Here is a 26972-nt window from a genome sequence, read left to right as displayed (position 1 = left end):
ACACTGTCGGATCTTAAGGATGCAATTCTAGGCCGGCAGCTAGGTGGCGAGGCCATTGCGGCCGGCGTAGAATATGCAAATGAAGACTTACGGCGATCCCCGAACGTCCCGAACGGCCCGTTGATCTAAATCTACGTCGTTTCCGTCGAGTTACGCCGTGTAAAACTAGGGCTGAGCCCTAGTTGTCTTAAGCCATGGTAAGTATGGCCGTCGTTCCCGCGTCGAAATTTAAACATCAACATCGTTTGCGTAAGACGTCTGTGAATGGCGCTGGACGCCATTTACGTTAACGTCTAAGCAAATGACGTCGGTGCGACGTCAGTTAGCGCAGTACGTCCGGCGCGGGAGCGCGCCTAATTTAAATGGGACTCGTCCCATTCGATTGGGCCCACCTTGCGCCAGACGGATTTAAGTTACACCGCTGCAAATTTCCAGGTAAGTGCTTTGTGGATCGGGCACTTAGGCAGAAAATTTGCGGCGGTGTAACTTAAATCGGAAAAGTTAAGTTGCGCCCGGGCTACGTGAATCTGGCCCTTTATCACCCAGCAGCCCCTGCACCCCACTCTGCCCCACCCTCCAGTAGGTGGGTTGACACATTCAGCCAGCGGTCAATAATTGTCCTTCTCTCCCCTCTGTTGCCAGCGGCCAACTCTAGTACCAGACTGAGACTTCAGCCAGCCAGCATCCTTCTCTGCTCCTCTCCTTATGCTCTGTCAGTCCTTCTAGGGAAGGAGCAATGATCTACAGCTGGGGGAAATGTTCTACTGCATATCTTAAAGGGCCAGCAACCAGGCTACATTAGTAAATGCTGTCTTTTATAGGACTATACATTTTTTTGTAACGTAATGTATTTTTTATGTCAGTCAGATTTTTTTTTTTTTTTTATTTTTTTTTTTTTTTTCAATTGTTTTTTTTTTTTCAATTGTTTTTTTTTTTTTCAATTGTTTAATCACTCTATCTTGGCTCATAGTTCTGCAAGAGAAACTTCAGTGTTCTAAAATCGTTGCTAAAGGTTTATGGAGTATCTTACCATTACCCACTACATATCCAAGTTCTACAATAAAGCATCAGAAAAGATATACCCCTAGACTGGTTAATGAGCTTGAAGAGTTATTGAACTGTGTGTTGGGCTTTAAGGAAAGGATCCAGACAAACTACCTAGTGGCTCCTACGGGGGTAGCGCTAGACTATCTAAGCTTGTATAGATTTTTGAGCAGAGTTTATTGAATAGTCTCATCATTGGCGTTCAATACCGCGAGGGAAAAAGTCTACTGCACTTAAGCATAGAGAAGATTAAGTGATTTCTGTCAGTAATTACAGATGCAGATGATGTTTTGTTTCTGAATAAAAGAAGGTCAAACATTGATTTTCTTTCTCTCTCAGAAATTTCTTTTACCTCTACACTGTAATTATAAAATCACACGGCTTAACTAGGCTTCAATTAGTTTCACACATTTTAATAAAGCAGAGGCAACTCCAGCCATTGAAAAGGAGAGGGCATTGCAACTGTATAGTGTTCCTTCACAATGCTACAGTGAACACCCTGTGACCGGAGAGGCCAATCACTTGACTTTGACAGGTCATGTGACCGGTCTGTCTTCCTAGTAATAATAATAATCAAGCTTTCCTTTTCTGTCCAGAATCAGGCAAAATGTTAAGCAGCACTGTACTTTATAATATGGCTTATATTTATTTTTAATATTTGCTACCATAATGCCATCTGGTACCTTTTTTCTCATCTGTTCCCTATGATCAGGCATTCTTGGGTTGGCTTGTTGCCTATTACCCGGGAGCTGTCATGCGCACTAGGCGCCCTCCCCCATCCCTCCATAATCGCCTCCAAGTGTAGGGGATTGGAGAGGCCGGTGTTCCCTTACGCATTGGCGATATGCGCGTCGGCCGAACACGTGACGTCACTTGTGAGCGTCGCAGAGTTTTGGCGGTCTCTTACATCTTGGCTGATTACACGGCGGGTTACATTTTGGCACCAAATCGTAGCAGACATTTAACCCGCTGCTTGTCATGCCAGCATAACGCTGGTTGGAGGGTTGTGCCATATATTGCTTGCATTCAGACGTCCCCATTCAGATTAGCCAGGTTTTTCAGTGCACTGCTTGGATCTATTGCACTCATAGTTACATAATTACATAGTAGGTGGGGTTGAAAAAAGACACAAGTCCATCAAATCCAACTTATGTGTGTGATTATATGTCAGTATTACCTTGTATATCCCTGTATGTTGTGGTTATTCAGGTGCTTATCTAATAGTTTCTTGAAACCATTGATGCCCCCCTTTGAGACCACCGCCTGTGGAAGGGAATTCCACATCCTTGTCTCTCTTACAGAAGAGAAAACCCTCTATGTAATTTAAGGTTAAACCTCTTTTCTTCTAATTTTAATGAGTGGCCACGTGTCTTGATAAACTCCCTTCCACAAAAAAAGTTTTATCCCTATTGTAGGGTTACCAGTATGGGATTTGTAAATTGAAATCATATCCCCTCTCAAGCCCCACTCCACTTGTGCACTTATCCATCACAAGGTACATACATCTTTATTCACCACACTTCCCCTGATTCTCACATTTCTCTTTCTTTGGTCTTAGCTAGTCTTATGCCCTGTACACACTATAGGAATTTCCTATGGGCTAAAATCTGATGGAATTTTCTGTCAGAATTCTGATCAAGCTGTCTTCCATCAGTCTTGCATACACACTATCAGACTAAATTCCGACTGTCCAAAAGGCGGTGACTTAAAACACTACGATAAGCCGAGAAAAATGAAGTTCAATGCTTCCGAGCATGCGTCGACTTGATTCTGAGCTTGCGTGTTTTTTTCTCCGTCGGAGTTCCACACAGACGATCAGAATTTCCCATAGGATTTTTTTCCATCAGAAAAAAATAAAGCATGTTCTATTTCCAAAGTCCGACGGAAAAAATTCCTATGGGGCCCACACACGATAGGAATTTCTGATGAAAAAATTCCATCAGACTTTTTTCATCGGAAATTCCTATTGTGTGTACAAGGCATAAGACACACTGGCCCAGATTCAAGAATCAATTGCGCCTGTATAACCATAGGTTACACAGCGCAATTGCTTACTTGCCCCGGCGTTACGAATGCTCCTGATTCAGGAACATCGTAACGCCGACTGCAGCCTAAAATCTGCGTGGCATAAGGCTCTTATGCCACGCATATCTTAGGCTGCATTCTAGAGATGACCGCTAGGGGGCGCTCCCATTGTGCTCAGTGTATAGTATGAAAATTGCATACTAACAGCGATTTACAACGTTGCACGAGCCCTGCGTACGCAATTTACGCAGTTTGCGTATGTCGGGTTTCGCGTAAGGTTGCACATCCTAATAGCACGCGCAGCCAATGCTAAAGGATACCCGTCGTTCCCGCGTCGCGATATTTGAAATCTACGTCGTTTGCGTAAGTGATTCGTGAATGGCGCTGGACACCATTCACGTTCACTTTGAAGCAAATGACGTCCTTGCGACGTCATTTGCCGCAATGCACATCGGGAAAGTTTCCCGACGGAGCATGCGCTCTACGCTCGGCGCGGGAGCGCGCCTAATTTAAATGATTCCCGCCCCCTACGGGATCATTTACATTAGGCGCCCTTACGCAGGGCAAGTTTACACAGCGCACGCGCAATTTACGGAGCTACTGCTCCGTGAATCGCGGGTAGCGCAGTAAAACGCTGCCCTGCGCCTCCGTAACAGATGGGCAAATTCTACCTGAATCTGGGCCACTGTTCTTTGCGCTTGTTTCACTTCCAGTTCACAGCAGTGATATGCTATATGCACTCCTATCTTTCGCATCTCTTTTGAACTTTTGCGGACGTTGGTCTTTCTATATCATTCTGTGGCAGTGCACTTTGATTTACCTGTATATATACATAATTATACTTGCCTTATATATATATATCCTTTCTGTAGCCATCCACTGGCACAGTACCCATTATCAATATGATGACCTCTGCTCCTCTGGGGCTATTCCTGTGTGCTACTGGTGTTGTTGCAATCCTCTATACCTCAGTGCCTGGGATAGACACACTTATAGGGTCTCTTTCAAGCCAGGATCACATAGGTTGAACTTGTCACCACGTGTAAATTATCAGAGGTGGAACAACAGTCCTTTTTTTACGTTTTTCTTTTCCATCATGAGCTTACTACCTAGACTATTATACTCCTTTTACATTTTTTAGACATGCTCAGCATCTGCTCCTGATGAGTTGGATATAATTCCACGAAACGCATCAAGATTTTACAGGATGTGACTCCCACATTAATTTATGGTTTTAACCACATCATGTCAAAAGTTCCAGTCCAATAAATGGTTAATTGGTTTAATTTTATTATGTTTCATGAACTTATTTCTACATAACATGATGCAAAATGTTCTATGTCTTTGGCCCAAGTTATGTACCTTTTTGTCCATAATGGAGTCAGTTAACTTGATGTGTTCTATGTATATATATATATGGTGTATGACATTAATGTATGCAATACATGCATTTATACCTTTTTACTCTTTGTTGATACTTGCCTCATTTAAAGTCCCAGACCCCCTCTTTTCTTGATATTTATTTTTCTTAAACCATCAGTATGGCCAAATGGTTGGCGCATAAACCATGGGTATGGGCAAATGTAACTGCGTTCTAAAATCTAACTATACTTTGGTAGCCATTTGAAGTCTAAACAGCGTATAATTCATTATGCATAGGTAATGCTTTACTTAAACACTTGGGCACCTCCACCGGTTATAACTTGTATCTTATATGTAAAACAAATCCCCCAAAAATGGTTCATTCAAGTATGACAATTGTTGATCTCACAATTCGGGTTTGTGAATGTTATTGGCAAAGAAATCAATATACATGATGACACCTCACTGTTCAAGTGCTTGGGATGTCTAGTTCCTGACATATTATTGCATTGACTTGCACATCTACAGTCATATTCTTCTTTTTACATTCAATGCTTTTATTGCCATTATGTTAGGCTGGCCATACAAAATGCACTCGCTGTACAAAGTTATCACAAATATGTTCACTTAATTTTTATTTTTTTTAAGGCCATTCAAAACTGTTTATATATATATATATATATATATAAAAATATATAAAATAATTATCTTTATTTTATCACTTTAAAGTCCGAAGCGTTTTTTTATGATTAACAAAAACAATAAACTATTTAACAAAATTCCAAGATATTTACCATCATATGAAACAAAGTAGTGCTCATCATATAAAACCATCATGATGTATAAAAATGGTATTCCCCAGCTACTTGCTGTTCTGTTCCACCATCAATTGTAACCTTGTGAGGGGGGCGTGGCCTGACCGAGCGGGAAGATGGATGCTTGAACGCTGAGCTCCTGCCACCTCAGAGCGGAATTAGCCTTAATTAGCACCGATTCGGTACCCAGAGTGAACCTTACGTCATGGGGACCTCCTCGAGACACTCATCGGCCTCCCGTTCCCGTTCCCCGAGGGAAACCCCCGGCTCCCAGGGTCAGAATATTCCGGAGATGTTCCGAGCGGCTAGGGGGAACATGGCGTCGTCCCGCCAAGGACCTGCTATGGGCCCCGTGCCCCTGTCCCTCTCAACACCTTCCGACATCGTACTGTCAGCATCCCAGGCTGTGAACTTCTCTCCTACGACAGCGAGCCAGGGCGGTGCAGAGAATTCCCCGCTACCTCAACTAAACATATTAGACCTGCGGGCTATAGCGGCTGACATCAAAGACACTCTGTCCGCCGCCATTGCGGACCTGAGGATTGACATCCGCTCCCTAGCAGACAGAGTCTCTGTCACCGAGGCTACCTTGGAGAACCATGACCAGGTCCTGCGCCGGTCCACCCATAAAATCGATGACCATACCCTTCAGCTTCGAGACGTCAACAGACACCTGGAGGATCTGGACAACCGCGGACGCCGCCGCAATCTACGGGTGAGAGGCCTGCCAGAATCCGTGGAGGGAGAACATATCCAGCGGGAGGTGGTCGCCATCTTCAACGATGTGTTGGGCAAGCCACCGCAGTCCCCGATCGCTCTGGAGCGGATTCACCGCGCCCTTCGCCCTAGAGGCCGGGATACGGATCCCCCCAGGGATGTGGTATGCTGCCTGCTGGACTTTCAGCTAAAGGAGGACATTCTCAAACGAGCTCGGAGTCACAGGCTTGTGTACGAAGGAGCTCAGATACAGATCTATCAAGATCTATCGGGGATTACCCTCCAGCACCGCCGGGACCTGCGGCCACTATTGGAAGCCCTCAGAGCTAAGGAAATAAGATACAAGTGGAAGTTCCCCTTTTGCCTAGCTGCTTCCACCCAGGGTCGCAATGCCCAGCTTAAGGTGCCAGAAGACCTGCCTCGCTTCTGCGAGACCCTCGGCCTCCCGCTGGTACAGGTCCCGGATTGGTACGCGCCGTACCGAAGGTCCGTTGGGAGATGGGGAAAATCTCAGGAAGTGCCCATGGAAACCCAAGCGACGCGCACTCGCAGGAGGAGATCCCCTTCAGAACAGAGGCGCCCGCCAGGCCAGCAAGATCCCAGAGATGCCCGGGATCCATCGGTTGCCCCGGGTCCCCGGAGAGCACGGCGGGATTATTGATACGTAGTGCACTGAAACTGAACTGAACAATCTGTTGGGGCTCTTGTTTTTTAGTTTTTGTTTTTTAGTTTTTACATCTGCACACTGACAAACAGTTTGGCTTGGTTTTTCAATCTTTTATTGCCCCGCTGGAAGTTGTAGAGGCCCGCGCCCCAACATGTTGTCTCCTCCCCGCAAGCTTTGGCGGGCTTGTAAAGCAAGGACTCCGTCGCGCCTCAGCACAGCACTACATTGCCCATAATGCTTAGCGCAGCCTCCCAACTATGGGCGGAACCCCGCCTACGTATGACGTAGAGGAGCGGCGACGTGCCCTGTCCCAACGATGACCGGCTCGCGGCTGAGAGGCTTTCACCGAGATGGAGCTCGCTTCCATGAATACGGGGGGCAGACACATTGGCGGCACAGTGGGCCCGCTGGGGCTTAGTAGGAATCGACGGAGATCCCCGCGGATTGCGTGGGCTGACATCCCTCAACGCCTGGAACCCGCATATAGATGGTCCTCAGTGCATGACACTTCCCCTAGTCTACACCGGAGGACTCGGACGCTTATACGAGATACCCACACGGGACACTCAGGTGACAGTACTCCTGATGACTTTGAAAGAGACGTTACCCGCATGCAGACCTCCCAGCAAACTCTTTAGTGCTTGGACGGAATCAGGGGATTTGTTTTTGTCTGCTCTCCTTTTTTTTTTGTTTTTGTTTGCTCTTCTCTTTTTGTAGGGAGAGGGGAGAGAGAAGGAAGGAGAAGAGGGGAAGCCTGGACGGTGTACGTGCTCGCATCCGGTGGGGTGTACCCTCCGCAACACCCTGTTTTGCCCCGTTGGATGGTCATGACGTTCGGTCGCCCCTCGGCATGACCGGCGGAGAAGGGCAGAAGTGGTAGGTGCCCTCAGTATGGATTCCTGACATGCTCGCGGGGGTGCAAGCTCTACCCTTTACCTGTTGTTCGGTTTTACAGCTGCACTCCCGTCACACATCTGTTTTAAGTTTTGAATTTTATTATACTGTTTGCAGTCATGCCTTAATATGTAGTTTACCCCGAGACTCAATGCATGCAGCGCGGAAAGTGTATCGGGTCTACCACTGCTCTGACTCCCACATTGAAATGTCCCGACGTGGGGGGAGGAGGGGGGCACACACTCCTCATACTAAATCCCGCGTTGACCGACGGACCACACGCTCATATCAACAGTGCCGCCCGGGCTGACAGCTATACCCTGTCAGGCTAATGTGGATGGGAGGTGGTATAGAGTCTTTTGACCTAAGCTGGAAAAGGACACGGGTCTTACTACGGCTACTTCAGGCTCCCCGATAGCATGACTTGGTGGGCAGAGAGGTAATGGGTCGGGGTATAAATGTAATTGCACACGTGAGCTGACGGAATGCTCACTCTCCGCACCCTACGTGACACCTGTGCACGCAAAGGAGCGGTACCCAGGTTTGACAGTACAACAGCTGACACCTCCTAGGCTGCCCCATGACTCCGTGGGCTGGGGGGTATTGCTCCGCACGATTGGGGGACCTGCCCTGCCCTGAGGCACCTCGATACATGCCGTCACGGATACGCTACATCCTAGACTGTCCTGTCCCTCCCGTTGAGTTGAATATTAAGCCCATACGGAAGATAGAGAGTGTACCGGGACACTGGGAGAGTGGGCGAGGTTACCCAGGTGACATACACAGATAGATCAGTGGCAGTCCTGGAGCATACACCAACATACCAAACCAACCGGCTATATTACATTGATATACGGTTTAGTGATCTTAAGTGCCCCTGGGGGCCATGTTCTGTTCTGCTCAGTTCATTATTAGTTATGTATGCCTGACCATTTGCATCGCTTATTTTATATGTCCGTTCTGGGGTGGCACCCTGCTACCTACGTTGTTTGTTATATACAAATCTGATCTTCTAGTTTGGAATTTGTCTTCCTTCCGGATCCCGGTCAACCCCCACACAGTAGTGGGCCGTGTCTGCAGCGCTCTCTCTGAGCGCTGGGGTCCGGTGTACTCTGTACCTTACCGATAGTTCTACCTATTTTAGGCGATTGGATACAATCCGATTGCTTAATCGGTTATTCCTGTTCCTGGATATTTAGAGTCGTCGTCCCCCCCCCCTTTTTTTTTTTTTTTTTCTCCCTCTCCCCCTCTCCCCCGGGGCATCCCTCACGAACATGACTGACAGCGCTTCCCCCCCACCCCTCGACCCACCAGACAAACAACCTTTTACACGACTTAAACTGTACTCCCTGAATGTGCGGGGCCTCAATACCCCCGAAAAACGCGCGCGCGTCCTTCACGCTCTGTGGACAGAGAGACCCCACGTTGTAATGCTCCAAGAGACGCATTTTAGGACTGACAGCATCCCTAAGCTATATGATCGTAACTTCCCTACAGTGTACCACGCCTCTAACGATGCTGCCAAATCCAGGGGGGTGTCCATCCTGATCTCAAAGCTGTGCCCATTTCAGGTCACGGATGTTCAAAGAGACCCTCAGGGTAGATACCTCTTTATTAAAGGCAGGCTGAATGACCTACCTTTCACGTTTGCCAATATGTATGCGCCCAATTCACAGCAAGTGTCTTTCTTCCGCAACGCGCTTTATCAATTGACGGCGTTTCAAGCGGGCACGCTAGTGGTTGGTGGCGACCTCAATGTCCCACTCGCCCCGTCTATGGACACGTCAAATAATACTTCCTATATGACATATAGGGCCCTGCGTGCGATAAAAACACAACTAGAAACACTTACTTTACATGACGCATGGCGCACGTTATACCCGAACGTCAAAGATTTCACTTATTTCTCCCCTATACACAAGAAGTACTCCCGGCTGGACTACTTTTTTCTATCTCAAAACGCTCTCACCTCACTGGCGGCTGCTACCATTGAGCCCATGACACTATCGGACCACCATCCGATATCCGTGACTCTGACGATCCCCGCACAACGCACCAGATCGATGATCTGGCGTCTGGACGACTCCCTGCTACTTGACCCGGAAAACTCCAGGCAAGTATCCGAGGCCTTATCCCACTACTTCCTCGAGAATACTATGGCCGACTCCCCATCCACCACGATCTGGGCAGCACACAAGTGTGTAGTACGGGGGGTGTTTATCTCTCTTCTAGCCAAGCGTAATAAGGCCAGGAAAGCACACATGAAGGAGCTCTCGGATCGAGTGAAAATGCTCGAACGAGTGCACAAGCTCACGCTGGCGAACAAAACACACAAGGAACTACTCGAGGCAAGAGAGGAACTCCTGGAGGAACTCCAGAAGTCTGTGAAACGCAAATTCGCCCTCACTAATAAGATATTTTATGAATTTGGGAATAAGGCCGGGAAACTCCTAGCGAGGGCTCTTCAGAAAAAAAAAGCGTCCCACACGATAAACACGATTACCTCCCCGTCGGGGGAATCAGCCACGAAAACGGAGGATATTGCAAACAGATTTGTGCAATATTACTCTACGTTGTACAACTTGCCAGAACATGGGGCACCGTCGGCAGCATCGAATAGGACAACACGTATCCGCGAGTTTCTGTCGAACTATGGCCCGGTCATCGGTCCCCAAGTGGACGTGTCGAGCCTGGACTCCCCCATCTCGTCAGATGAAGCACTCCAAGCTCTTAAACAAATGAAAGCCGGGAAAAGTCCAGGCCCGGACGGTCTTCCGACGGGCTACTACAAAGCCTTTGCGGAGGTATTGATCCCGAATTTTTTAAACGCTTTTAATGCACTCCCGAGCGCCGTCCCACACAAAAAAGACCTCTTGGAGGCACATATAACACTTATCCCTAAGCCGGGCAAGGACGCCACGTTGGTTTCGAACTATCGCCCGATATCCTTGCTGAACGTCGACGTGAAACTATATGCGAAAATTTTGGCGAACCGTTTGTTACCTCTGCTCCCCGACATAGTATCAGTTGACCAGGTTGGTTTTGTCCCTGGGAGGGAGGCCAGGGACAACACTACCAAGGCTCTTAATGTACATCACTGGCTGACTTCCTCGCGAAATCGGGGTTTCTTTTTGTCTCTGGACGCTGAGAAGGCGTTTGACAGAGTGGCTTGGGACTACATGGAAGCAGTGCTGGTACAGCTGGGGCTCCCACCAGGAGCTATCCAGATGATCATGGCTCTGTACTCGGTCCCCACTGCTAGAGTTCGGGTAAACGGCCGACTGTCAAGCGCCTTCTCAATATCAAACGGAACCCGACAGGGTTGCCCCCTATCCCCCATTGTTTTTGTGCTCACAATGGAGCCTTTGCTCCGCAGACTGAGAGACAATCAGAATATCAAGGGTATTGAGGTGCAGGAGAAGCGGTGCAAAGTTGCGGCCTATGCGGACGACGTTCTCTTATTCCTCTCGGATCCCATCACCACAATCCCTAATCTGCTACAGGACTTCGAAATGTTTAAATCACTATCGAACCTCCAAATAAATTTTGACAAATCATTGGCACTGAATGTCTCCCTTCCAGAATCGCTGGTCTCCCTCTGTAAACAGAACTTCCCGTTCCGGTGGGAAACCCACAGTGTCACGTACTTGGGCATTAAGATCCCACATGATCTAAAAGACCTTTATGCTCTCAACTTTCTCCCAACCCTCCAGGCCATTAAGGAGGACTTGAGACGGTGGAATAAGGGGCACTTTTCATGGTTCGGTCGAGCGGCAGTGCTTAAAATGAATGCTCTCCCCAGATTGTTATACCTCATGCAGGCTATACCGATTAAAATCCCGCAGTCATTTTTCAACGCATTTAAGAGATGCTGCAGGGAGTTCCTTTGGTCTGGCCACCCTCCCAGACTGAGCTGGGGAAACCTGGTCCTCCCAAAATTGAAGGGGGGATTGGGAATACCTGATCTGGCGCTCTATCATAAGGCCTGCCAGCTCACGAGGATTGTGGACTGGCACCTTCACAAGAGGGGCAAAGACTGGGTGGCGATAGAAAACACGTTCCTCCAATTCCCCATTTCTCACCTACCTTGGATTGCTCCGCACTCAACTCCTAAACAATGCCTAGAACACCCTTTAATTGGACCCTCTATCCTGACCTTTCGGGCAGTTGCCCGCTCATTCAAGTGGAATCCCCCCCCTGGACCTATGACCCCACTCCATCGCAACCCCGACTTTCCACCGGATATTACTGTACGTGACCCGACTGTAGACTTCGACTTAACGCAAATAAGGGCTAGCCAGCTCTTTCGAGATGGCACCCTTCTCGACCCTTCAGAAATGTCCGCTGCCTTACCACACGTATGTATTCCGTTTTTTAAGTTCCTGCAAATCCGTCACTTCCTAGGTAAGACCCCGACGCCAGAACTCTGGTCCAGAAATCTGACCCCGTTTGAACAACTATGTAGCTCTCAGGAGCCCCAACGCCATTTGATATCCTCCCTGTATTCCATGCTGCTGTCCAAAACGACATCCGGACCTACGTACCGATCCGTCTGGAATACGGATCTGTCCTTAGACCTCTCGGATGATGACTGGGCCAACATATGGGAACACACACACAAGGGATCAATTAACGTATCCGCGCAGGAAAATAGGTTTAAAATCTGTTCCCGCTGGTACCGAACACCTGACAAATTACACAAAATTTTCCCGACGGTACCCCCTGAATGCTGGCGGTGTGGAGCGGCCAAGGGCTCGCTACTCCACATTTGGTGGGACTGTCCCGTATTACAGCCGTTCTGGAAAGAAGTGCACAGCCTCATTGCCAAGATTACATCATATCCCTTAGACTTCGCCCCAGCGCAATTCTTGTTGCACCATACGACCTTGCCGAAATCTTGTTACCGCAAGTCGCTCACGATTCACCTCGTCAACGCAGCCACCCAGTGTATCCCCTTGAGGTGGAAATCTACTACTCCCCCCACAGTGTCGGATTGGCACCTAAGGGTGCAGAAACTGGAGGAAATGGAACAGCTCATCCACCGTGCCAATGATACGCATGCTAAGTTTATGGACACGTGGACATGTTGGATTCAGTACAGAGATTCATTGAACCCAACGGAGCCAGCTGCTCCGCCTGACGTTCCCCGCTGATTTCCCAATTAGTCCCTGACAAGAAGGTCTAACTCACGACCACATCTCTCCCCCTCAGCGTGCCCCTCCTTCCCCCCCCCTTAGCCCCCCCCCTTTTTCTTTTTTTTTTTTTTTTTTTTTTCTCACCGCCCGTGGGGTCAGTCTCCGCCCACTGGACGATGTTAATAGAAACTCGTTGCCTCCTGATAGTGGCGAGATACCGCCTGTTCTCTTTCATGGATTTCATACTTAGAGACATTCTGATTGAATAAGTCTAATACTTTACTGTACTGCTTCCCGTTTGCAACGGTGTAAGTTTTGACTGTAAAAGCTGTGGGACCTTCCCACACAGGCCACTGGTTGCACCCAGGTCTGACATGCTATTTTGCTGTATGTTTGTTGAAAACCCAATAAAAATGTTTTTAATAAAAAAAAAAAAAAAAAAATTGTAACCTTGTAGATGGTTTCCAGTAGGCTCGTTTGGCTGTACTTCTCCTGTGACCTGTTTTCAGCAGACAGTGGGCTGAAGCCTGCTGTCGACTGACGTCACAGAGCCGGTCCAGGCTGGGGCAATAAAAATTGTGAGAATAAATTCAGGATCTGCTCAAAACCCTGGACCCTGGACCACTGAGGCTAACAGTCACCGGCTCTCTGCTCATGTAGCTCTGAGAACTGAGCGATCAGCGGTCTTTGATTGCGGTTCTCAGTCTTAAGCCTCGTACACACGACCGAGAAACTCGAAGGGGCGAAACACATCGTTTTCCTTGTCGAGTTCCTTGTTAGGCTGTCGAGAAACCCGACAAGCCAATTTTCTCCATTCCCGTCAAGGAAATAAAGAACATTCTCTCTTTTTGGCTCGTAGAGTTTCTCAACAGTTTCCTCGACGAAAATGTACACACGACCAATTTCCTCGGCAAAAAAATTTCTCCCAGCAAGTTTCTTGCTGGTTTTTGCCGAGAAACTCGGTCGTGTGTACGAGGCCTGAGAGCCTGCATCCACCTGGGTAAGTATGATTTAAAAAAAATAAAACATACTTCTCTTTTAAAGCTTTATAACAGTGGGAGCCATAACGTATTTCTCATTGCTATACTCCGTTTATCTGAGCAATTTTTGTGTCAATACACTTTGTTATCTTACGACAAGGTCTTAAGTCTCATTTCAGGGTGACACTAAGATATTAACCAAAACTATCAATCTGAGTCAATCTATTGACGTGTGTACCTGATGTGTCAGTGGAGCTGAGGTCTTTGCCAAGTTCGAGCTAAGAAACAGAGGACCCAAGTCTACCAGCGGCTCCTTCAGGGATGGCACTACAATAGAGATGATCCTATTACAAGGGTGCTGCTTAGGGCACTAAAGGGTATGTGTCTATAGGTTCCTATGTTGAAAATCCAACCCTTTAGTTATTGATCTTTGGTGATTGACTGTGGGTGGGGCAAAAAAATACGAAAGAAACTTGGACAGCCGCACTCCAAAAATGTTCTTTTAATTAAGATCGATCACAAAAGGAACATGCCAACAGCAAAAAATTGGAACAAAAGCTAACGTTTTTGCACTGTAGCTTCAGTGCTTAGTCATAGCTGGTACCAGCTATGACTAAGCACTGAAGCTACAGTGCGAAACTTTAGCTTTTGTTCCATTTTTTTTGCTGTTGGCATGTTCCTTTTGTGATCGATCTTAATTAAAAGAACATTTTTGGAGTGCGGCTGTCCAAGTTTCCTTCGTATTTTTGCATCACTATTGCAGTGCCAACACCCATGGTTTGGTTCCAGTGAGGAGGTTCTTTGAAGACTACTGAGCGGTTATTTTCTCTCTCTGACTGTGGGTGGGCTTTACAACTTTCACCAAAACCAGAAGCAGCCCCCCCCCTTCTTTTGCCATTGCTCACAAGAGCTGCTAGGGGACAGCAATCTAAATATGTCTCAATTCCTACCACCACTGGTAGAATGTGTGCATTAAGATAAAATTGCAATATGTACAGTTTAGTTTTAATGAGTGAAGTGATATCACTGTGATTATGCACAGATATGCAAATAATATATTTACTTAAAATTTTTATGTTGATTGTGCTATTTATGTCTACAGAGAATTTGTAATCAGCATTTAAACCAATCTTCAGGTTTTTAGAAAAGCCTGATTTCTTACAAACTAAAAAACTTTAAATATGGGTCACACCACCTAAGCATTAAAACATGGGCAATATACTGTACATAATATTATAAAGAAATAGTATAAGTAGCAATGCATTTATACGTTTCAGGGTCAGTAGTTTCTGTGACCCTAGTTCAGGAACTTTGTACATCAATGTCATCATGAGTGTGGTATGGGGCTGTAATCTTGGGGGTTGAAAAAATGTCACTTAGGCTTGGTTCATATTTGACTCCACTGAGGGTTCCCACATCGCACCCGACTCGCACAGCAGTTCACACTGCCATATGCAAACTGCCAGGAGTGTCAATACATTGTTAACGACAAAAAATGGTCCTGTGAGAGTTTGGTCCTGAATGCGATATCAACTGTACTATCTGTATCGCTGAAATCGCATTGCATGGACAACGCATGTGATTTGCAGTGCAGTGCGAATCACATGCGATCTTGCAGAGCGCGCTGGTGTGAACCGGCTTAACGGACACAGAATTACAGCCTATAACTAAGCAGCAAGCAGCAAAAATAGGCTGCAATGGGTGCAGGACGGCTCCATACACATGTTATAGTCGTATGGTTGGAAAAAGAAAAGCAAGTCATTTTGTGTTCGGCATTCAGTATTGCCCTGTAGAACTCTAATGGACACAGTTGCAATGTGGGACTTCATTGTGAAATTCTTCTTCAAATAGGCATGCAGGAGACAGCATATCTTCTCCAGATTGCCTGCTTACTAAGGACTAGCTGCTGATGACAAAGTGATCCAAGGTGGATTAAGAGTCGGCAGCATTGCCCATGTGAACGGGCTCTAAGTGGTATATGAACAGTGGTGGCTGGTGGGTCGGACGGTCAGCGGGCCACAGCGGGGACACAGTGCGGGCCTGAACACCTCCTCTCCAGACAGTGTAGAGTGTTCCGCTCGGGCTGTGCGTTCCATGGAGCTGCTGACGTTACTTCCGGTTTATCACTGGCACATCACTATCATCCCTCTGACCAGCTATCCACCTCCACCAGAATGCCCTTATTTCCTCCCTGTTTTATATGCTACCTTAGCCTGTTTATATACTACCCTAGCCTGTTTATATACTACCCTAGCCTGTCCATTTACTACCCTAGCCTGTCTGTATACTATCCTAGCCTGTCCATTAACTTTCCTAGCCTGTCCATTTACTACCATTTACTTTACCATTTACTACCCTAGCCTGTCTATATAGACAAGGTGCTGTTGCATGTAAATATGACTTCCTGATAAATACAATTTTAGTTTTAATTTTCATAATATAAAATAATGGATGTATGGGGCTTTTTTGTGGGTGTGATATTTTTTTTTTTGGGGGGGGGGGGGGGCTCAGCATTCCATACTTGGACCCAGGCAGCACAATGTCTTGGGCCAGCCCTGTGCGTGTGGCTAGCTTAACTGAAACAGGTAGGAATATACAATAATATTTGCTAAAGCTAGCCATAGATGACTTGAAGTTCCACTGATTCCTGCTAAATTGGAGAAAATTCAATCCATGAGTGGCCCTACAAGCACCACCCAGCTCAACAAAAATTGAGGCAAAGAGAAAATGATCAGCCTAAAGACCTGTACATTTGTCTGATGAAAAAGCGAAAAAGTTTGTCCGATGGAGCGTACACACGATCTGACTTTTTGACAACAAACCTCGATGGACCTGTTTTTGCAGACAATCCGACCGTGTGTACGCTCCATCGGACAAACTTTTTCATCGGACAAATGTTCACTGTGAGAACACACAAACTTTCTGGCAACAAATGTCCGATGGAGTACAAAAGTACAAACACGCATTCTCAGAAGCAATGCTAAAGATCAGACAACAAGTTGCCCAAAGGGTGGCAGTAAAGAGCAGAAAAAACACGTAGTACGTCCATTGCGTCACTATGTTCATGTGTATGCATACCAAGTTCACGGACAACGCCCTTTGGAGCAAAATCCACTGAAAAGTCAGCTGGAAGTCCGATCGTGTGTATGAGGCTTAAGACTGACTGCAATCTATTAAGCCTTGTACACATGACCGAGGAACTCGGCGGGCAAAACACATCATTTTCCTCGTCGAGTTCCTTGTTAGGCTGTCGAGGAACTCGACAGGGCAAGTTTCTCCATTCCCGTAGAGGAAAAAGAAGACATGCTCTCTTTTTGGCTTGACGGGATCCTCGACAGTTTCCTCGTCGAAAAATGTACACACGACCGGTTTCCTCTGCAAAAAAAGAGTCCTGTATGAGGCCTGCGAGGCAGTCAACATTTCGATACTGAGGCTGCCTGAAAACAATTCCTTGCAGTGGAGATTCCTCCATCCATGCTATTAGTGTGGATTGGGGAATTTATTTCTTTAAAAATTCGACATTTTATTTGAAATAGCCAGTTCCTTTGTAAAAATCGAATCTGCTGCATACTCAGTTTAGTAAGCCACATAATTAATACAGCAGTTGATAATGTTACAATTTTTTCTGCATTCAGTGTTGACAGTCTCTCCGCCATTCACCCCTCCTCTCTTCTGGATTGTACACAGAATAAAAAAAAGTCAGCTTTTAAGAATAGAGCAACAGTAGCCGGCAAGCTACGGTATTACTCACAGTTCCATGCAAATGACTGTAAGGAAGAGAGATTAGGCAGCCATCAATACGTAACAAATATGTAATAGTGTACTTATGCCTAAAAGCACTTCTATTCTTTGAAAATGGAATGGAATCTCACAGAGTAAGCACAAAACTCATCGTCATTGTAATTATAAAATCTGAGCTTGAGGTTTAGTCATTTTTGCTTTACACAAGTTTTGTGGTGAGATAACTTTGATGAACTGCCCTCTGACTCTCGTGCGCTCCCCAGGGCGTACTTGCGAGTTTGCCAACAGACTGCACAATATGCAGATTACACGCCAAACGCCAGCTCACTTTCCAGAGTGGATTTGAACACATTGAAAGGAGCCGATTAAATCAAACTGTTTGTGTTTTGCTGAGTAAGGCCATAGCTGACACAAATTTCCCGTAAGCAAAATAGATTGAATTACCCATGAAGGAAAACTAACTGACCACTGCAGGTCAGCTAGACCTTTGCAACTTTGGTTTGAAGCTTCATGTACACTGAGCATTAAAAAATGCTGCTTTTAGGGGCCTCTACCGTGTGGGATTGATTTACTAATGACAAATACACTGTGTACTGCAGGTGCAGTTTCTCTAGATCTTATTAAAGGAGGGGAAGCTCTGCTGATTTATATGATCCAATCATATGCAAGCAAAAATGCTGTTGTTTTTATTTTCCTTGCTTGTGATTGGGTATTATTTGCAAAATTAAGCTTTACCTAATTTACTAAGCTGTGGAGTAACTGCACTTGCAGTGCACAGTATATTTGCCTTTAGTAAATCAACCTTTATGTGTTCATGCACACAGAGGCACTTAGAGGTAGGAAAAAACTCATGTTACATAGTTACATAGTAGGTGAGGTTGAAAAATGACAACCTATGTGTGTGATTATTTGTCAGTATTACCTTGTATATCCCTGTATGTTGCTGTCGTTTGGGTGCTTATCTAATAGTTTCTTGAAACCATCGATGCCCCCTTCTGAGACCACCACCTGTGGAAGGGAATTCCACATCCTTGCCACTCTTACAGTAAAGAACCCTCTACGTAGTTTAAGGTTAAACCTTTTTTCTTCTAATTGTAATGAGTGGCCACGTGTCTTGTTAAACTTTCTTCCACAATTTTTTTTTATCCCTATAGTGGGGTCACCAGTATGGTATTTGTAAATTAAAATCATATCTCCTCTCAAGTGTCTCTTCTCCGGAGAGAATAAGTTAAGTGCACGCAACCGTTCCTCATAGCGAATATCCTCCAGACCATGTATTAGCTTTGTTGCCCTTCTTTGTACTCTCTCTATTTCCAGTAAATCCTTCCTGAGGACTGGTGCCGAGGACTCAACAGCATACTCTAGGTGCGCCCGGACCAGAGTCTTGTATTTTTTTTACTCATTTAATGCGCTTTGTGGAGCTGTTATTGTTTTTTACATGGTGGGCATTGATGTTGGTGAAGTTTAATCACTTGTGGATGAGACCCAATGTTAAGGATCGTATCTGTCTGAACTGCAAGACTGGGAGTGACTACCTATTATATGCTGTTCATGATCCCCTGTCATAAGGGATCATGGCGATTTGGTAAGGAGCCAATCTATAGTTTGGTGGAGGATACATCACTTTTCTTTGGACACGTTTTCAACTGATTTTGGAACTTGGCACAGAGCCCGTGTGTTTGGCATTTCATGTGCTAAACATTTATGGACTTTATTGCTACAATATTTGTTTTATTTATATGTCTATATATATTTTTATTTGGTTAATATTTATTGATCTAATGATATGATCCAATTTTTTTTTATGTTTTTTTATCACTGTTTCACTGTTATTGAGGGACTTGAGAGTGCTATATAGTGGCCTCTGGTGGCTATCAACCTCTCTTGTTTTTTGGTATATTAGTGATTTATATATACCATCATATACCACATAGTTTATGATTTATATCAATATATATCACATAGTTGTGTGTGTTTTGTGATTTAAACATTTGTTTCACACGGTTTAGAGTTAGCGCGATTTATATTTTTCTCACTGTTTGTTTTTTGTATCTATTGTTTACATGGTAATCGCAGCTCTCGGATTGAATAGACTGCGATTTCATTGCAGTTTTTCTTTCTTTCTTTCTTGTTTGTTTAGTATTTTGTGCAGTTTCTTTCCAATTTTCCAAGAATAAATGTAATACCTTTGCCATCTCCCCATCCTTTGTAACCAGATGTCCTTGCTCATTCTTTATGGGGCCAATATGGTCTGTCCTCCCTTTTTTAATGTTTACATACTTAAAGAATTTCTTGGGATTTGTTTTGCTCTCAACCGCTATGTGTCTTTCATGTTTTATCTTAGCCTCCCTAATTGCACCCTTACATTTCTTGTTGCATGCTTTATAAAGTCTGAATGCTGATGATGATCCCTCAACCTCGTATTTTTTGAAGGCCTTCGTTTTGCTTTTATATGCATTTTTACATTGGAGTTAAGCCATCCAGGACTTTGACGCACTCTTTGAAATGTATTACCCAATGGAATGCATTGGCTAATGCCCTTATTTAATATGCTCTTAAAGCAAACCTATCTCTCCTCCGTGTTCTTTGTTCCTAAGATTTTATCCCAATTTATGTCTTCTAGCAAAGTTCGTAGTTTAGGGAAGTTGGCTCTTTTGAAATTCAGTGTCTTTGTATTCCCCTTATGTTTCCTATTTGTGTGATTTATACTGAAGCCAATTGACCTGTGATCGCTGTTACCTGTATTTCCACATCTGTGATCAGGTCTGTATTGTTGGAAATCAGTAGATCCAGTAACGCTTAATTTCTAGTTGGTGCATCTACCAACTGACCCATAAAAATGTCCTGCAAGACATTTAGGAACTGACGAGCCTTAGATGAATGTGTGGTTCCCTCCGCCCAGTCTATGTCTGGATAATTAAAATCCCCCATTATGATAACACTTCCCATCCTTGCTGCTAATCCAAATTGTGATAGAAGATCTGTCTCCTATAGCATACTCCCAGTATTATTTTCTCCTTAGCTTCATCCCTTTGGAGCTCTACCCATAAGGATTCCACCTCCTCCCTAGCTTCTTTAGTGATGTCATCTCTCACATTCACTTGTACATTATTCTTGATATATAGGAATACCCCTCCCCCTTTATCCTTGCAAAAAAGGGTATACCCTTGAATGGTTGCCAGCAAATCATGAGGCCTGGTCTCTCAAATTCCCACAAAATCCAAATCCTCCTCGTACAACAGTATCTCTAATTCACTCATCTTGTCTGCCAGGCTCCTGGCATTGGTGAACATACAATGCAGACGCGTCTAAGGATGCATTAATGCTGGCCGCGTCAAATTCTTGAGCGTTAATTTATTTCGATTGCCAGAATAAATTATTATTCTGGGCAATGAAATTAAATAATGCCCAAGCACTTACATTAAAGTGTAAGTGCACCCTAAAACTAAAATCCCTGCATCTACAGACATCCATTATCCGACACAAATCTACCCTTGTAAAGAAGACATCAGTATACATACCTTTTTTTTAAACTGATCCAGTTTCCAGTGGTGTAAGCTCTGCAGAGGACACAGCCGATAACGGCTGTAAAATGAATAGGGAGTGATGTCACCCATAGAGTTACTATGGGGCTTCCATTGTCAGCTGTGTCCTCTGCACCCACCCACACAGCGAAGCACAGCTGACAGCTCAGCTTGGGATCTGGTCGGATTGGCTGCAGAAAATGTATGTATACTGATTTTTTTCTTTACAGGGTTAGATAGGTTGGTGTTGGATTGTCAATGTCTGTAGATGCAGAGATTTTAGTTTTAGGGTGGACTTCTACATTAAGCATTTTTTTTTGTCAAAACCCTGCTTCCAGGAGGAAATGCATTTAAGAAAGCAGGGCAAAAATGAACCAATGCCGGTTAAATCAATTATTTGAAGTTTTTTTTTTTTTGTTTTCTAATAATTTTCTGAAATTGCTATCTTTTAAGAAGAAGAAATAAATCGCGCTAACCCTATGATCATTCAATATTAAATTAATGATAGACCATTAAAAAAAAACATGAGTGATAATTAAACCACCAATATCAATCCAAGTCAATCAATGTATCCGCAACGCACTGTACTACATCAGGTGTCTGAGAAAGGTCAAAAATCTGTTTTCTCAGAACCACCAGAAAGTTCTGGTTCAATCTCTCCTCAACTCCCGGATTGACTTTAACAACATTGTGTATCTGGGCATGCCTTTAAAGTGGCTGAAGAAAATTCAGCTCGTACAGAACCAGGCCGCCAGACTAATCACTGGCCTAAACAGGCGGGAGAATATTACCCCTACCCTGCGATCACTGCACTGGCTCACCGTGGTAGAGCGCGTTGAGTTTAAGGCTCTTTGTCTTGCCTATCGTGCTTATCATGGGATGGGCCCGCAATATCTGAATAATAACGCGATTTGCTCCGGCACGAGCACTCAGATCATTAACAGCTGGTCTTGTCACTTGTCCATCTGCCCGTTTGCTTACTTTTTGTGGCAGGGGCTTCTCTGTGAGAGCTACGGCTCTATGGAACAATCTCCCTGCCTCCATTCGGTCACTCCCTTCTATTATGGCCTTTCATAAAAGGCTAAAAACCTGGCTTTTTGAGAAAAAGTATGCCGAGTTATGTTAGTTCTCTCCGGTGTTTTCTGTTGATCTGTTTTTCATTCTTCTTGCTCTTTTCTTTTTTTTTTCTCTTTTCTATTTCCTTCACTCCCCGTTTTGATTTACCGTATTTATCGGCGTATATCGCGCACTATTTTCCCCTTAAAATAAGGCGAAAATCGTGGGTGCGTGATATACGCCGATAGCCGCTTCCCGCGCTCAGTTTGAAATCCTGCGCCGACATATACCGAGTGCAGTACATTCGGCTAGTCTCGGCTTCGCTCGTGCTCACGCATAAACGTCACAGAGCGTGAGCGCGAGCGAAGCCGAGCCTTGCCAAATGTACCCGAGTGTACTGCACTCGGTATATGTCGGCGGAGGCATTCGAACTGAGCGCGGGAAGTGGGGACTCGACTTGAGGCGCGTGCTGGAGAAGTCGGGAGGACACCATCGAGGCCGCAGACGGACGCTGGACCGGACGATGGATGCTGGGAAGACACCAAAACTGTAAGTAATAAAATCATATAACTTTTTTTTTTACAGGAATTTCGGGGGCAACATTAGGGGTGCGCGGTATATGCGGGAGCGCGTTATACTGCAATAAATACGGTATCTATTTCCAGTTATGCTTCTTGCGCTTAGACACTGCCCTGACGGGCCAGTATTTGGCGCACTATAAATCCATTAAATCAATCAATCAATATTCAAAATGTTGAAAAATGTCCTATACACAAATTGATATTGTGATGAATTAATCAATGATAAAAAAAATCCACAACTGTGTTGATTAATAAAATCCAAAAATTGTGTCCATAGATATAAAAAGAATAATAAAACATGTATATAAAAATTTTATATAAAATAAACTATACACCAGTGCTCTGTGAAAAAAAGTCCAAACAGGTGTGAGATGTCATAAATTGCTATTTGCCTGGCTGTTATAGTGATCCCTTAGTTTCAGCCAAACTCCAGCCAGAACATTTTATTTGAATTTGGAAGGAGGGTTAAAGGAGAACAGGGAGAGGTAAGAGTGTAAGGGTAGCTGCTGAGGCTAACATAAGCTCAAAACAACAATTTTTGTGGTGGACTATCTCGGTACTGGTAAATAGAAATACAATTCTTTAGGTAAAAAATGCATTTATTACATATAAAAGAAAACATACAGAAAGATCACATTAAAATGATTGAATGAACAGTATATAAATACTCAAAGGTTTCCCCAAGAAGTATCTGTTCATGAAGTGTTGCTCATAGATTAACCAGACCTCTACTAGTTTCACGGTGAAAACACTGCTTCGTCAGGAGGAGTAATCTATAAGTGATCAAATATAACACAAAAACACATGAATACATATTGAAAAGTTATAACCATATTATAGATAAATATAGTTTAGCAGAAACAATGGAACGTTGCTTGCCCAACAGGTCAAATGCCAAATACAAGAAGGAGGGTTAAAGCTGGCCATACACTAGTAGATTTTCCAACAAGCATTCATATGAAAATTCTCATTAGTGCATTCAATATCAGTCGAAAGTACTTTAAAAAGCAATTGCTTTCAATATAGGATTTTGAATTGACTTTTCTAGGAACTCATCAAACGTGCCGATTATTCCCATCCTTTCCACCCCTCCCCTATTCATGGAAGCTGTACTATAGCTTTTTATGAATGAAAATCACTTCTATGAATAGAGGAGGAGGGTGGAAAAAGGCAGGGATAATTATCACTCTTGATGAGCGCCTGTCACTAGGGTCCTAATGTCCAGCAGATTATATCTGTGGGAGTGATGGGGGAGGAAGTTTAAAGTTTACTGCTCAACTAAAGCAGTAGCTTTCAGCACAAGGGACACTTTGCATTGATAGTAAATAATGTCCCTTGTGCTAATTAAAAAAAAAAAAAAAGTAGGCTTTAAAGCAGTTGTAAATGCACCTTGAGCATCAGGTGCACAAACCCCAAGTGCCTAGAGCAGACAGTTTCCAATTTATGGGCCTGTGTGGACAATTTTAAATGATAAAAGTCCATCAACATTGACTATTTTTAATCCCTACGCCACTAGGATTGCTAAATAGATAGGAAAGTATGTCATATTAATTTTTTTTTTACACTTCAGTTACTTCGTGATTTCCAGGCCTAGGCACATGATGTCATACATCTCAGAAGTCTTCAGGAGGGGAGGAGGAGGGGTTTTCTCAGCTAAGCACACTCTCCTGCCTGCATGCATGCCAGAGCTAAGAGATGTGCCAATAGCCTTAGTAGATAGATTGGAAAGTGAATTTCTTTAGTTGCTTCCTGGTTTTTGGCATAGGCACATGATGTCCTACATCTCATGAGTCTTCAGGAGGGCAATTTATTTTTTATTATTTTATTTTCAGCTAAGCACACTCTCCTGCTTGCATGCCTGAGCTAACAGATGTGCTATGAGCCTTAGTAAATACATACCTCTCACCTTGTTGATATTGGAATGAGGGACACCTATAAGCAAAAGTATGTAGGTCCCCTCGCCACGCGCGGGGACCTACATATTAATAAAAAAACGATGATTGGTTAAACCCACAAGTGCTTTTTTTTTTACCACTACTGTTCCTTTATACTGGCATTGGAAATTTACAAATGCAGAAATTTAGAAATTGGATGAAAGGTTTAGTATTGGGAAATACTTTTTGAAAGATAATACGTGCATTTTATATACAACTATATAGATTAGACCAATATGAGGGACACATGAGGAGGAAAGAGGGACTTTGTTCCAAATCAGGGACAGTCCCTCGAAATCAGGGACAGTCCCTCGAAATCAGGGACAGCTGGAAGCTATGGTAAATAGATTGGAAAGTGATTTTTTTTTAGTTGCTTCCTGGTGTCTGGCCTAGGAAAAAATGATGCCACACATCCCAGGAGTTTTTTTTTTTCATCAGGAGGGGGGGGGGGGGTTCTTAGCCAAGCACATCCTTCTGCCTTATAGAGTAATATGTAGAGGCAGCTGTTTCTATTGATCTCCAGTTTTTGGGCCATAGGTCCCATTTTTCATCTCTGCTAAACTTAATTGCTCCTTTCGCGGGTTCATACTAACATATCTCACATCCTTCTGCCTGCATGCCTAAACTAAGGGCAGCCGGATTCCAGGAAGTAAATGCTACATTAATATGCCCTTATTCAAGATGGCCGCAGCCAGAAATTCAAAGTGACTTCTCAGCAAAATAAAACATGGAAACATTAATGGATGAGTGAGTTTTCTTTGGGTAATAGAAATCAGTAAATAGTGTTTTTTGGTTGTGGTGCTCAGATGCAGTGTAGTTCCGCTTTAATTGGGCTGCACTGTAATAACTCAAATAGATTAACATAAATTAAATGTTATTTTATGGCCAGCACTAGGTTTCTTAAAACTTTTACAGGAATACTGTTGTTGTAGAATCCAGTAATGACCTCCAGCATCAATATATGTAATGGCACAGGGTACCTAAGATGAAGCTATAACAATATTACAGTAAGCCAAGCCCTGCATGTGCTAGTTTACAGACAAGCGGATTCCAAGAAGAGCCATCATTATCTGTGCCCATCAGCACACTAGTGGGGGGAATTGGGCTTCCTTGCCAGAAGTCCATGTGTAGGCAGATAAGGAAAGGGGGATATAACACAGCTTCATCAATGGGTGATAGTTCCAAGGAAGAGAGAATACGGGATTTGAGAATAAAGACAAATTCATTTTATTTTAAGTTTAACTTCTCAGAAGTTGCAAAGTGCTGCTAGGTATTAAAATACAAGCAAATACTGGAATGTAAGGCAATTTTCAGAACAGAATAACATTACTCCTATTAAAATCAAGAGCTTTAAAATTGTCTTGAAATCGCTGTACTTTAGAGAGACACTTGTATGAGGAGGTCAGATGCATTATCTTGCAGGCAACCATGATACATTTACCTCCATTACTATAATACTAAAATACGCAATTTGACATTTCATCAGTGAATGATGGGAAGTGACACGGGAGCTGGAGCCAGTTTTCAGGATTTTTCATTTTAATCTCATATTGGATGTGCAGTACTGATATGCAAACCAGGCGTACGATTAAGGGGGGGTTCGAGGTACCCAGAAGGAGTTCTACAAACCCCTAACTTAGCAGCAAACCCAATTAAAGGAGGTAAAAAAAAAAAACACTTATTTTTTTCTGCGCTAATAGGCATTTTATTGTGGAAAAGGGACACTGTCAAGGGGACATGTACAATGCAAACTTATTTTTAAGTGATTCAAAAAATAATAAAAATAAATAACAAACATGTTATAATTGCCTGTTCTGTGCAATGGTTTTGCTGGCGGTCCTGGCTCCTTCCCCCTAATGGGTGCCCCCAATAGCAAACCTCGAGTAGGCTTGCTTCCATTCTGACACAAACAGTGGAACCCATGTTACCAAGTTTGATTGACAGCAGTGGGAGCCAATCGCTCCTGCTGCTTTAAATCTGTCCAAGGAGGAGAGAGACAGTGGTGGGAGCACACTGGTGGATTGGATGGGGCTCAGGTAAGTGTAGCACCCTGGAGTTTAGGCAGGGTTGCTCCTCACAAATTTACTTGCCAGGAGTGGTTATGCTGATTGATTGATTGATAGCGATCTATTAATTTCTCCCTAAGCTTGGCTTTGTTGCACTTTTTTCTTATACCACTAGATCAGGATGGCTCATACGCCTAGTAAATTACCCCCATACAACTATTAAATCCTCAAAAACAATTGCATACTCACACACATGAGTAACAACAGTCATATCACATAATAACTCCAGCCGTAGGCAATGTCATCTGTAGGCTTGTAGGCTTATGCGTTTCGTTGGTTATCCCCCCTGGAAAATCAAACAAATGTTCCAAAAATGATAATGGTAGTGCATTCCTACTAGTGGAGAACTGACTAGACTTGTAGGCTGCCAGTGTGCAAAATACCTTTTGAAATTAGAAAGCGGTAGTGTATATATAAGGTCTCGTGTATGA

Source organism: Rana temporaria, chromosome 8 (assembly GCF_905171775.1).
Source record: "Rana temporaria chromosome 8, aRanTem1.1, whole genome shotgun sequence".
Taxonomy (NCBI): Eukaryota; Metazoa; Chordata; class Amphibia; order Anura; family Ranidae; genus Rana; species Rana temporaria.
Note: the sequence above shows the minus strand (reverse complement) of the source record.